Below are 14,840 nucleotides of genomic sequence, written 5' to 3' on the forward strand. Positions count from 1 at the left end.
ATCGTAGTCATTGTGCTGTACAGAATGTTACCATATTTCTTTCATGGTCACTACCTTTATGGCAGAACTTTAGCAATCCAAAATAGGGCTCAAAAAAGCAGATTAATGGAAGATGGTGGCTGTTGAGGCTACTGAATTAAAGCAGCTGGTAGTACTTGTTGTACACAGTATAAAAGATGGTGAAATCTTTGTGTAATGACCTGAGTCTTTTCATGGTTTCTCAGTTTCTTGCTGTTAGTTGTTGTTGTTAGTATGAACATTTTTTCGTCACTGTTTTAGCTCATTGTTACTTGGCATTGGTTGAAACTGTGTCCCTCTTACTGCTAATGTAGAAAGGCCCAGTTTAGCCAGAGGCTGGATCTGGAACTTCCCTCCCTTTCTCCTGATGTGATTATATCAAACGGCACCAGAAGGCTCTCAACCTCTGTGGCTATATTTTACTAGAACCCAAAAGTAAAAACTGTTTCATTGAAGAAATGTATTTTACTTCAAGGTGTGACTAGAACAGAACTTTAAACATGGTGGGAAGGCAAAGAGGAGAGTGAGCTTGCTCACGTGTTTCCACGGCACTGATACCCTCTCTCTACAGAGTCCTCCCCCTGCCTTGGATTTTGGCAGCCAGAGCAGTATAGTCTGGCAGCCTTCCTCTGCTGCCCAGCTGTGACCTCCTTACAGTACTTATTCCACAAACTTGAAACAAGTTAGAAGGCTATAGTAACTTTTACGGCTAATATAATACAATTGTTTTCCTTTCCCCTCACTTCCTGTATTCCACCATATTTTATTTCCTATTTTTGGTCTTATTTGATAACAAATCTAACCCTTTTTGTTTAACTTATTCTACCTGTTGCCTCTAATTTCAGCTGGTGGGTTCAGTAATTAATGGTTCTGAGTGCTCCTCAGTTACATGCATGGTGTCTGAGAAATACAACTGGCAGCTTAACTTGATGCTAAGGAGCAGGAGAGAGACTGATTATCTTCTGGTTGTTTTTTTTTTTTTTTCCTTATTTTTGCCAGGAAAATAGTATCATACATAAATTGATGTTCTTTTTCTCAGCTATCACTTAACTCTGAAAGCATTTTTATATTATATGCATGCAGAAATTGAGAGGGAGAGAGGAATGTACAAATAAATACATAATTCAGATGTGTAATATGCATTTACCCTAAGCAGAGTTATATGATAAACATGGACAGTATGAAGTAATATTTACCCACAGGAAGAATGTAGATTTTGTGCCTGAAATCAGAATCATTCAGCTGATTGTGATCATTTCTACTCAGCATATTGTTTAAATCCAGATTGTTTTTTTCAGTCATTATCGTCTTCCTGTTTTATTTGGATACTAATACTAGTGTATATTAACATATACAAGTATGCTCAGAATGCTTGGAATGTATTTATTTTATATATTACATGCTACTGAAGGTTAGAGGGTCTTCTGAATAATTTTCTTCCCTAATTTTCCTCATATTAACTGTCTTTCCTTTGCTGGGCATAATGAAAAAGTCTTCTGCTTGATGCTCAGTCAGTGTCTGATTGGTCAAATGAGCTTTTAGAGGAGAATATCAACATCTCTGAGAGAGATTATTACAGAACTCAAGGATAGCGATAACACTTAAGTTTGAACCTATATACGCTGTGGTGCCATTGGTGTTCTCAGCAATAATACTGGGAAGGCTTAGAATTTTTTTACATTTGACCACTGTTAGGAACAGAAGATAATATATATTTATCTTTATAATGAAGTCATGCATAGAATAGGTATAAGAATTTGATGTAATTTTAATAATAAAATGTATAAATCCATATATATTCTGCTTATTATTATTGTTGAAGTTAACAAAATTCATACAAAATTCATATGATCTATTTTAAACTTGCAGTTATTGTCAGGCAATTGTACATAAGTTTTCCTAAAGGCTTCTGGTCTTCTGTCTTTTCTGAATGCTTCACATGATGGGATTTTTTTGGTGTATGGTGTGTTTTTTATTGTTGTTGTTGTTGTAGTTTTTAGATTAACATAAAGAACTATGCAGTAGCGAAACCTGTTATATGGGAGATCATCATGACAGGTTTTTTTCTGTTCTTAAATTAATTCCATGCAGAAATTGAGCCACTCTGTTATCGTAGGACTTTTTTTCTTGTATTGGATCCATTACAGAAAAACAGAGAATTCAAAAACTCTTCAGGGGGAATTTGTCCTTACCACCACCAGAACAGTTTTCCATTATTATTTTTTTTTTTCTAATTCATATCCAATCTTTATAATCTGCCTTATAGTGTTTTTATTGCTTTCTGTGTAGTAAATCCACAGAGCAGGCAGAGGCAGCAGGCACGCCATAGGATCCAGCATTCGATTACTTTCGATAACTGACAGTCTTATTTTTGACATTGTTTGAGGTGAGACGAGCGTAATTTGTATTGCATGGAGATTTTATGCTAAGGGCAATTGATAATTAACTGTATGTAGTGTTTTTCCCAGACTTACCCTTGTGAGCTGAGTATGGATGCTGATGTAGTGTAACACTAGACTCCCTGAAAATTCCCAAATGATGTGAATCAAAGAAATGCAAAATGTTACTCTATGTAATCCACAGACTGAGAAGGTCCATTCTGAGGTCTGCTGTGCACAGATGTTAGATTTATGGCTCTATGCACAGCAGTTCTTTGATTTGTACTATCCAATTTCACATTAATTCTGGATTATACAAAAAGGTTCTTTTTATTTTGATCAAAACCATTCATGTACTTTATTGTTCCCAAGACCTATGCTACTCATCATTCAATACATTGTGTTTTCTTTCTAGCAGCAAAATTATTTGAATAGACATAATCTTTTTTCAGTCATTTTGTAGCAGGCAATCAGCTTGTGAAATGGTTGATTTCTTCATTCCAAAGCTTAAGCCAAAGCAAATGTTTATAATGTCCTATTAAAATGTGTACAACATCCTAATAATAAAAGCTGGGGAACAGGGAACATTAATGCTGATACAAAGCGTTTTTTTATGTGTCATTCTGTTTGCTTGAATTGTTAGATCTTTAGGTGGTGTTGCTATGCCTGAGTTGTAAAATAATTATTTTTCTTGCTCTTGGTAGGATCCATTGCAAAGCCATTTCAGTCATTTTCCACTTATGAATTCAGTGGTTTAAATTGTATATCTTTGATGACATTCCAGAAGTGTTGCTTTGCAAACCTCTTTTCTGTGGATGTGGCATTTTACAATCCTTTTTAAGCAATAGCGCTCTTGAAGTAGGAACCAACCCTTGTTTGTTCCCAGTGCAAGGTTATGATGACAGAACTATTTCTAATATAATGCCTATTATGTTATGAAGTTTGGGTAGATGTGACTGATGAATTTTTGTGGTTTTGTTTTTGTTGTAATTTTTTTTTTTTTGCTTTTCCCTAATCTATCCTGTATGAATTCAAAATCTGAAAACGTTAACTTTGAATTTACTATATATGTTTGTGATGCATTCTATTAGTGTAAGAAAAGCTGTCCTTGAGGATATTTTTCATGAGATTCAATGCAAAAAAACCCAACTGAAAATGTTATGAGGAAGTTTTTTTTTCCCATGTTTCATGTAAAATTATTATTGCTGCATCTATCAGAGGGCAAGCCATGTCACAAAAAAGAGACTTGGTTCTTGTATCTGTAAAGATCATGATCTATAGGATCATGATTTAAAGCAAGATTAATGAATAAAAGTGCCTGAACCCTTTTCAGATTAACTGTAAGGATATGAGACTAAATCGTAAAAAACAGAATGAGAAAAACGAATTGAAAGAGTGAGCAGCTGCAGAGTTGCACAACAGCAGTATTTATTTTCCAGGCGAGCAGACACAGATAAAATATATCCTACTTCCCTCCTCCTTTCAAAGATACATACCTATTTTGGGGGTTCATTTTCTATCTTCCCTTTTATCTCAGGAAAAAAAGATTTTTATGGTGGTTCCCACACACTATAGTGGGTTTGGAGGTTGCATTTTATAAGACTGTTGAGGCTATTTGGGTCTGAAGATGGAGATTTCGTGCATATATTCTTTACGGAATGTATGCATGTGTTTACCACATATAAAGGTTTTATTCTGTTGCGTTACCAATGGAAGTAGAATGAAAGTGGTCCCCCGTGTCCCTTGGCTTCCGTTCTTGGAAGGAGCGCCAGTATGAGCTGGCAGCGTAGGCTCTGTCTTTTGGGAATGCAGTTGGGGATGTCAGGGTGTGAAGAGAGAGGAAAAAGAGACCAAAATAAGAGGAGGAAAGAGGAAAAGGCAGGCGTAAGCTAGCTGAGAAACATCAAAGAGCAGCATGAATTAAATAAATAAAAATGTGTGTCCATCTGCTTCATGTTACGTATTTTTCAAATGGCTCTTCTTTAATTGCACTATTATGAACAACTGATACTGAGAACATCACTGATGGCAGTTTATAGCAATTTACAAAATGACAATGTGACATTAAAGAATCGGTCAATTATGTTTCTTTCTGTAAGGCCAGAAATTTGTCATTTCCCAAGATAATCCCTAATTTTCGTCTGAAACACTTACGACACAGCACTATAGTGCCACATCTGATTTTGGTTGTTTCTATTTCTAAGTACCTGAGTTGATGTATCTTTAGCCCAGGTGTCTTAGAAAAGTGTACAATCTTTACTTCAACATGTGGGAACTAAGAATATTTGAAAGTATCAATAATCTCAAAGCATTTTAACTTTTTCACTTACGTTTTTCTATACCAGATGGCATATTTAAAGACAGTGAGGAATGTTAAAATGATAGTATAGTGGTAGTGTTTAAAGTAAGGAAGTTGGTATCGAAGACTGACAATGGTATGTGCAGATTTGTTTGTGTTCAGAAGTATCTGTTAAGGACAACAGTGTTTCTAAACTTTTTAGAATTCTTTATGTAAGAATTAACTGACATTATTATTTTTTTTTTTTAACATTGTTGCCCACTGTAGTAGAAAAACCCCACAACTGTTGAGAAAGAATAATGGTATTCTTTCACTTCATTAATAAATCTAATACTTTGTACAAGTATTTTGCAGGTTGAGTTTCAAATTCAATCACTATTTTTTTCCATGCATGACTGCAATGAGCTGTCATTGACTTTCCCTGTACCCTACAGTATTTTTAATGTATTAACTAAAGATTTAAATTTTACGGGATTTGAACTTCATGTGAATAAGGTTTTATCTTCATCTTCCTGCTTCTCTTCCAGCATTTTTCACCACTTTGTTAGTCAGTCCTTGAAGCTGTAAAGTAAAAACAATGTCAATCTGAAAACAGCAGTCTCAGTAATTTTGCTTTTGTTTCTTGTGCTGTCTGTCTTCCATTTCACTGTATGCTTCATATGATTCTGGAGGTAATAACTTCAAACAAACGAGTTAGTTTCTTCTCCACAGAACTCCTAATTATTTCATTCCTTTACATATAGATTTAATGCTGTGGATCAACATTTCTTGGCTATTCCAGTTTTCAGGAAGAAACTAAAGCTATGCTTATGTGCTTTCTCAATCTGGAATGGCATAAAAAGGATATTAATAATATCTATGGCCAGAGTAAGTAACAGAAATTTATGGGAAATGAGCCAGAGAAAATGCAGTATTTAATTATTGAAAAGAAGTACCTTGGGTCCAAGAAAGTCTGAAAACCTTCAGCACAGAAGTTTTAATGAAATAATTAGACACTTCTGACAAGGATTAATCTACATCTACAAGGATGAGTAAGGAGTTTGGTATCATCTGTAATGCAGAGTCTCTGTAAGAAGTTCCTGAATGGTGCTGACATTATCTCTTAACAGCCCAGACTACCTATAAGAGGTATATTATGTTTCTGCCTATTACTAATAGGTTGCAATGGGTTATGGCATTTACATTCTGCTCTAACATCCTGGAAAAAGGGGAAATTTTTTCTCTCTGTTGCCTTTGCAGAATTGTCTGTCTTCTGAGAAACAAAACTGCTTGTGCAATTTTGTTTGTCTCCTAATGTCGATTTTGTGGGTCTCCTGCTCACAGGAACAGTGACAATGCTAACACAACACTCAGGACACACAGCCACACTGTCACTTCGGTGTGGTTTTTCTGAGGTGTGCATTGCTTCCCTCTCTACACTGTTATTTTACCCACAGCAGCAGAACAACCAATGAGCCAGCTGTTTTTATTTTTTTTTTCTGACGATGTTTTATCAAAATAAATAAATAAATAAAGATATATATATTTTTAAGGCCAACCTTTATTTAGTTGTAGAATCTGTACTGAGTAGCGTTGAGGCTCTGACCAAAGGTAAATACAATTTACAATCCTTTTTTTTTAGAGAAAGCTCATCTCTTTGGAGAAGAGAGAAAGAGGAAATTTCCGTAAGCATTGCAGAACTAACCTACCTTAACAACTGCTACAACTGCTGTGATTATTTTCAAACATGAAAGAGTGTTTTAATTAAGCACATAACAAAGAGATTGAATTCCAGCTTTAAGTGACAATCTGAACTCAGCTGCAGTCATTCTCTGCATTGAGCAAATCTCATGTCAGTGTTAGGGAATTTCATTTTCACAATTTACCATAGAGTACCTTTTCAAAAATAATTCCATTGCAACATGATGTTTGTATTTGCTTACTGTTACTGATTACTTGATTTTTTTTTTCTTAATTATGTATATATGTTGCATACTTCTTACTGAAAACTAGCACTTACTACTTGATTTTTCTCATTCTTATGCGGAATGAACTTAGGGAAGTCTTGTTTTTCAGTGCTGATATTTGGTATCTTAGAAGGAGAGTTTGGCCTTCCATTGCAGTGTTATGTTTCTGTATATCACAGCTATTTCTTTAACTGTGCTAGAAGACCATTAATGATCTATATCTTTAAACACAGATTGTGGCTGTCTCTGAATATGGAACATTTTTTGTTAAGTACTGACTGCAGCTAACATTTATGGAATTAAATGTAGTTTTGCTTTTAGCTAAATTGGCCCTGAAAGAAAGCAATACCAGAGCAAAAAAAAAAAAGAGTAACATTTTTAATTCAATTTTTTAAATTAATGAGGCCAGTACCTTTCTGGGTTGAGCAGGTCTTCTTAAGTGCTGTTTTATTGACCTTGCACAAACATGACTATTAGATCTCACTGTGTGTTCATAATCCTTAGTTGTGCTGTGCTTTGTTCTTTGGAGGCTAATTTCTCTTCAGAAGTATAAATAACAGGTTTTGTTTGAGTTTCATACTTACAAAATTGGTGTGTAAAGGTGAATAAGTTACATCTGTGGAGCACAGCCAAGGGAAATGGGTAACATTTAATAAAGGACTCTGCTAGCTCAAGTTTGTATTTTCTGACAGCAAAGTGGTTCTGGAATTTTCAGGATGCAATTAAATGAATAGCCTTTTATTTTCGTGCTTTAGCATACCTATATAGATGGAATGAAAATTAATGACAATGAGTAATTATTAGTGGTACAAATTTTTTCTTTTGCTCTTTCTTTGTGCCCATAGCAGTCACAAAAGATGAAGCAATTACTTCTGTAGTGCAATTTAGTTGTCATTTATTTTTTACATGACAAGTTTAATAATTTTAGTAAATGTCAATCTATTTTATTAAGTCAGATTTTAGGAAAAATATAACTGAAAATAAATTTAATAAGACCAGGATGAATGGGTTTTCATAATGAAGAATTAGATTATTAAGTGATGCCATTTTGTTTTCTACCTTGTATTTAGCATGATTGTTCTGTTTTCTGCTCCTTCTTCAAGCCACTTCCTTGTTTATCAGTTTGGCTACTCTGAAAAGTCTTTATCTGGTTATTTATTTATTTTATTAACTCATTTTCTTTTGTATATCATCATATCTTTCTCATTGATGTCAGTTCTTGCCAAACTTGGGCTAGACATTGGAAGTGTTTTTGAAGATGTACTCATGGAAGACAGACATCCTTTTCTTCTCTAGCTGAGTTCTTTTTCTTTCCTCTAGCTCTAGCTCACCTCTGTTCCTCAATTTCCAACAATTCTGAAACCATTCATAAGTGTCCTTTCAGATTTGTGCTAAAATAAGTGGATGCTTCTCTCCCAAGCTATGAAAAATGTCAATTCACACCTTTCAGTAAAAACAGGCCTTGCTGCGTTCTTTACTAACCAAAAGGAAGACAATCACAGGCATTTTAAGGGAATAGTTACCTGTTCCAGCAAAGTAGTGCGGTACAATGTCATTTGAAGTTCAATAGAAAATGTAGGTGACCTAAAGTTAATGCCTCTTAACTTAAAGTGGAGTTTTAAAATTCAAGGTAATATCTATGTATGGTATGCAGTGGGTTGGGGATATGTGACTTGCTCTGACATCTCTGCCCTGTGCAGTGCTGTGCCTTGTAATCACGCCCTGGTGTTTCATAAAATGACATCAGAAAGTGCCCATTTCTGCAGCACTGGCCTTCCTGGAAATGCTATTAGGGACCTCAGTAAGTGTGTCATTTTCAAAGAATAAAATGAGGTTAAGTCACTCCAAACACAGTTTTCCTAGTTTCTGGTCCAGTGTTTTGTCAGCTGATACTATGTCCTTGAATGGGTCCCTGGATGTAGTTTATCTGCCAAAGTAAGTTTTTATTATGCAGCTTGTAGCAGGACAAGCCATGAACTTTGCTGCAGAAAACCTATTTTCTTTGTCAAAAAGAAAACAGCAAGGACAACAGTTCTTATGGTAATGAACTGATAGAAAGCAATGTATCTTAGCTGCAAAAGGTATTATTCTGTAATGACTTTGTGAAAATCCTAGACTTTAAATGATAGATTTCCTTGATGATCACCTGAAAAAAAATAGCCGTTAGAGCAGATAAAATTAAAGCAGAAAGCATCTGATTTTCTTTGTAATTCCAAGTAAACTGGGAAGCTTCAGAGAGACGTTGCATTCTAAAGTTCCAAATCAGTGCACAAAACCATTTTTCCCAGAGGTAGATTAATTTTAATTAAATCTTGTTGACTTTGGCATGAGGTACTGGGCTGAAAAAAAATGGACCTGCCTCAGTTGTATCTTTATACTCCAGTTAGGACTGTGAAAAATATTTAAGCTAGAAGAGGAATCACAATTAGTCCTACAATCACACCTCTTGAATATAAAAAAAACCAACAACTAGACAGTTAGGTTCAGCAATTTCACGTCCTCAAGATGCTGAGATAATTGCATTTTATTCTGAAAATGGACATATAACGATTCGTCTTCCTGTACCATTCAAAAGGAATTATTGAAAGAAATTCAATTTAACTGGTGTTTCTTTTTCTTAAAAAAACAATGTATATTTTGGGTGCTTCTCATGCCTCCTAGCTCAAGTAAATACAATGACTGGTGAATTTATTTTCCTTTAGAAAATATGTATCAATATTTGAAGCAAAAAATTGGATCTTTGAATGAAATAAAGTTGAAAGCAAAAATAATACAGTTGCAATGCAGCAGATTTTTTTTTTTTTTTGATGCAGAGATTCTTCCATGATAATCAGAGTGAGAAGGAATAAAGGAAGATGTGTCACTTAAACAATGGAAAAGGAAGGAATATTTTAGAGATGAGACTCATTCAAAAGAAACTCTGGATACTACTACCAATAGTAGTAGTATCTCAGCTTCTCCTCCTCAACAAACTTGTTCTGGATGATGACAGACTACATTGCAGTAGTGACTGATGGACTGGCTTAGATCAATACCATTTATTCTTACCTACTTTACTTCTTTGCTCCTTCTTCAAGTAATTAAACACATTTATAAGAATGCTCGAGTCTCATTTGCAGATTTTCACAAAAGCTGTCAGTTCTTTTCAGAGTGAAGCCCAGTGAAGCTAACTAAACCAGGAGATTTCCCTCAAGACAAGCATTTTAAATTTCATGCTCTATGTGGCATATGGGTACTTCACTCAGAAGTATTTTTTTCTCTCTAAAAATGGGATTTATTTGGAAATTTATACTATGGTATATCATCGAGTACCATGAAGCCTTACAGTTATTATAACAATCATTAATGAAATTAACACTAACCCCATTTCCGAAGCTTTTAACATAATGGCCAGCACTGCCTTTACTCCACTAACATAAATCTCCGGTATTAAATGGAAATCTTTCCGAAATAAGATAGTTACACTGCCTTAGTTCTGATAAAACCCAGGCTCCATGACACTGTCAAAGAAAATGAATTCCAGAGGTGTGTGATCATCAGGAAAATATTCTTCTGGTATTCCAATCAGCTGAAGATAGGAGCAACCCAGGAGACCATAAATCTTACAGTGACATGAAAGAAAGATAAATTAGTCTCTTTGAACTCGTTACCAAGATATGGAAGGCTCCAACTTTTATCCAGTGTACCGAACAGCAGAAATTAATAAACAATCCAGTAGATGTGTTCTCTTAGCTCCTGTTTTACAAAATGAAAAGGCTAATTTTAATCTTACTGTCATTTGGAGAATGATCTGTCTTCTAGTTTACACATATGTTAGCCTTTGTTTCCATCACAGATCACTTGGACACATTGACACTCAACACAAATTTGGAGACCTTTAAAGGTCCAAATCAGTCATCTGAAAGTAGAGATACTGCAATAAATTTCTTAAGATATAATTTCTGCAATGTATAACCACCATGAACTTCAGGATCAATGTAGCTGTTACTTTACATACTAAGGAGCTTTATGATGAGCCTGCTCCCCCAAAGAAGTGTTTGTGTAAAGGATCTCCTCCAAAGAGGATGATAACTGTGTATTTCACAAAGAGAACATCATCTTTTTACCTGAGCGTATCTATTGAAATCATTACTGTGTTGGCTGCACTTATGTTGTTGGTAATCATCAGTGGGCTGTTGTAGGACTTAATTTTTGCTGTCTGCTTTGTGCTATTAATCTTCTCTCTTAAATTGTTACAATCTGGAGAATAAGAGATAAAAGTACAAACTGCCTGTGAGCACTAAGGAAATCAACTTTCACTTTAGTACATCATTCTGAGGTAGAGAGGAAAGAATAATGCCTCAAAACTGTTAGTCCATGTATTTTCAGCTTCGGTTTTCAGTATTTTGCATTATTAATCATGCATAATACTTTGTTTGTAATATTTTAAATCACTTTTTTTTTCTTTCTTTTTTTTTTTTTTTAAAGATGGCAAATAATAAGTTCTGATGAAGGTGAAAAACAGAAATCTCTTTTGTAGCAGATGAAGTTTTCAATGCATTGTTTCAAAAATCAATTAAATCTCTGTTCTAGGCCAGCACTTCTTGACTAGTGAGACACATCTCATTGGTGAACCATCCAGAACTGCAAATGAGGCATAAAGCAGGATTCATGTACTGTAATAAGGTGCAAAGAAATATCAATTGATTGTGAGTCAGCTGAAGGTAAAATTGGTTGAAATATACTACTCCACGCATTCTGCAAGGTGCAGCATCTACTGCGTATTGAGCCTGCTCTATCAATGTGTATTACGCATAGTCCTCTGCTTATTCAACTAGAGTATAACAGCTTTCTGTTCCTGTCAGGTAAAGCAGCTATTCCTTTATTCAGGGAAATGAAGTCTCAGTTAGACCTTTTCTAACTCCAATTGCCCAATTCTCCCATCTTAATCGTATTTTTTAAATACTTTAAAAAATATTATTTATATATTTTATACCCCATGTATGAACAGGCAAAAATGTGTATTATTTAATGGAGAAAACCAGATATGTTTCTCCTGTAGGAAACCTGCCAGTCCTGTAGGCATGAAACAAAATTAGAAGCATGTGTGAATTGTGGTCTTGCAGGTTGAAGAAGCAGTTGCTACACTTATTAGACAAATAGGTTGTTTTTGTTTGCCAAATGTAAATTCTGTCACAGCAAATTTATCTGTCCCAGATAAATTATGTCTTAGGTCAGGGTAGTGTGTTAAAAACCATGTATCCCTAGATTTTAGGTATTCTTTTTTAATATGGGAGATTAACCATCACTGGGAATTTTGCTAGAATACATGCAGATCTGTAAAATGTGTGGATTGTTTGCTGGGACAATGCATGGGCAGGAAAAAGGAAGAGAATGTGCACACCTGGATTTTTTTTTTTTTTTTGCATACTGTCAGAAAACAGCCAGGGCAGGAACTGGAAAGTGCTCTCAGATCCAGCAATAGAAATGCAACCACAGAGTTATATTCATACCTCCTAAATAAGGTACTTAGACAAGCATAAGAACACTTCATTAAACCTATTTTTGGGCACTCATGCAATTTTTGGTCACATGATTTTTTTTTACTTGCTCCTTTCTATTGATTATAGAGGAAGAAAAAGATAGCTAGGCTTCTAAACTATGCACCATAGTCATCTGTATTTAAGTGGAATCTAGTGATCTGTGTTGATAACTTCAAGCAATGATTCAGGCAATCTAAGTTCCAACTCTGAATTTGCCTAAAATCAATAACATCTTCCTTTTTAAGCACAAAAGTCCCTAAGCAAGGAATACTTAGAAATGCCCAGATCTGGTGGGGAAGGAACTGGGCACTAGAGCTTTGTTGCAAACCAAAGGTAGGCAACAATGTACTTAAAATTAGTGTTCAGAGTTGTTTTTGTGATCATGTTATGTAGCATATGATATTATTATCAAAATAGCAAAATTCAAAGTGCCTTACCACTTGTGCTGGAAAAAAACCCTCAAACTCCACACTATATCACTTGATGTGTTCGACTCACAAGATGCAACTTGTGCTTTTTCTCTATTTTGTGGTCTGCCATAGAAGTAGAAGCCTTTTTTTCACCGTGCAAGTTGTATATATTGGGTAATATTCAGGTTGTATATATTGGGTAATATTCAGAAGTGTGAGACAGAGAGAGATAAGAGAAATAATTAAAATTAAACATTTCATGTAATTATTTTCAACTATTCTATGCCTTGTCACATTTAAATAAAATTTCCCATATTACCTCTCAACTAATGCATGAAGGAGAATTCCGTGGAGAGGTTTGAGAAGCCATAATCTATATTGAGCTAAGGAAATTAACCAATAAGTCAAAGTTGTTCATTTTAAAGATAGCTTAAAAATAATTATACTGGGAGGCATACCTGGTTCTGAGGCATACCTACTGAATCATTTCAAGAAGTAGTACTGTTGAGGTATAGTCTATCACCATTACTAACAAAAGGACAAATGATAATTTTTTTATTTCCCTTGTCCAATTTATTTTTTTTTCTTTCCTTTATCTTACTCATCCTGGAATGCGCAATTTGGAAGGTCAGTGCCAGTTTTTGTGTGTGTCCATACTAGGCCTAACAGCAGGATTTTTCAAGTGAACATATGGCGCATTTCCTAGTATGTGCATCAGGAGCAAAATCTGACCTTTCACTGTTTTATCTGAGTTTTAAAAAATGTAGATTTTTTTTTTTTGACACTGAAACTTTATAATACACAAGTCATCTAGCATTTAACTTTCACAATTCTTTTTTCCTTTCATACATTTAGAATTTACTTAAGCCATAGCTGGTCAAAATAGGGTAAAATCCCAGCTTCCAAATATTTATTTGTAAAATATATTATTTTCAAATGAATAAAATCTCATGTTTAACTTGTTTGTCACCTTTTAAAAAGTTTTAGAGCCATACTGATCATGATAATTTCTCCCATTTACTTAGATGATGATTAGACACAGGGAAATGTAAATGAATTGTTTGGTCTCATCACAGAACTTCAGCCCACTTTTCTGTTTAGGAAGGCCAAAGCAGATCTGGAATCTCTCATCAGGACTCAGCCTTTTGGGCTGATGTAGTCTTTGATCCTTGACTTTCTTGGAAATCTATACATGTCAAGGTTAATTTTGTATTTCATTAAAAAAAGACATTTGCTTGCTTCTTCCTCCCCCATGTTAATGACATTAGTTCTGAGAATTTTCAGAGATAGGAATATCCAGTTTCCCGTAAAGGTGTAAAATGTAAACTGACAGCTTATCTTTGTATTTTATCCTGAATGTAAGTAGATCAATGAGAGTGTCCTCTTAACCATTTGAAGTGTAGTGGTCCTTGCTGGGTGAGCTCATGGCTGAGGAGCAGCACACTGACTGCTTCTATGGGCACCGGAGCAGTTCCAAGATCTGGAAATGCGCTAGAGGCTGAGTGCTGAACTGTGCTTCTGGGCCTTGATCCAGAGGCTATTGGCATGGAGCGTTATCCCTGATTTCACTGGAATTAGGCTACTCGGCAGTGGCTGCTACAGGGAATGGCAGCTCAACAGATTTTGGAACAGCAAAGTTCTAGGACCCTAAACACAGCAAGTAAGAGAATGGGTTTGGGTTCATACATCTTCTCTGGAGCACTGTCATTATTCTTATCTGTAACCTGAACTGGATCACTGAAGCTTCATTTCCTGAAGTATTTAATAGATCATGTACTTACAAAGTTTGTGATGATTAGATATTTTTGTAAAGCTCATTCTAAGGATAAATTGTTATTATTTAATTATTTTGTATTACTGCTGGTGGAACATGAGATAAACTTTGGTTACTCCTTTGTGCATGGAATACCATTAGCAGCAAGTCCACTGGAAATGGAGGAATGAGGAAGTTAAAATACTGGAGAGGTGGTTCTATGAGCACCAGAATCAATACAGCCTATAATGTTTCCTCTGTGATGTGGAGAATCACAATAAGAACCTTTTCCTATAACTTAAGACGGTATCGTCAAACTTAAGATGGCAATGATGTGGCTATTTATTAACCATATTCTTACTGTCTTTCTACTGCCAAAATCAGTTGGCTCAGTTCTGCCCGCCCTTCCTCTATGTGCACTGACTTTCTCCTGCTATGATGATGCTGATTTTCACACAGTTTGCTGGAATTTAACTATTTTGGTATTTATGCCTGTATGAGATTAACCACTTTC

General features: G+C 35.1%; 1 protein-coding gene across 40 annotated transcripts in view; it reads left to right on the forward strand.

The window, feature by feature from the left end:
• The window catches only part of RIMS2 (regulating synaptic membrane exocytosis 2), a 469,796-nt gene that overhangs the window by 120,321 nt on the left and 334,635 nt on the right, over nucleotides 1-14,840 (forward strand). The gene's annotated exons all lie outside the window — the stretch shown is intronic.

The sequence above is a fragment of the Columba livia genome, chromosome 2 (assembly GCF_036013475.1).
Source record: "Columba livia isolate bColLiv1 breed racing homer chromosome 2, bColLiv1.pat.W.v2, whole genome shotgun sequence".
In the NCBI taxonomy this organism is placed as follows: Eukaryota; Metazoa; Chordata; class Aves; order Columbiformes; family Columbidae; genus Columba; species Columba livia.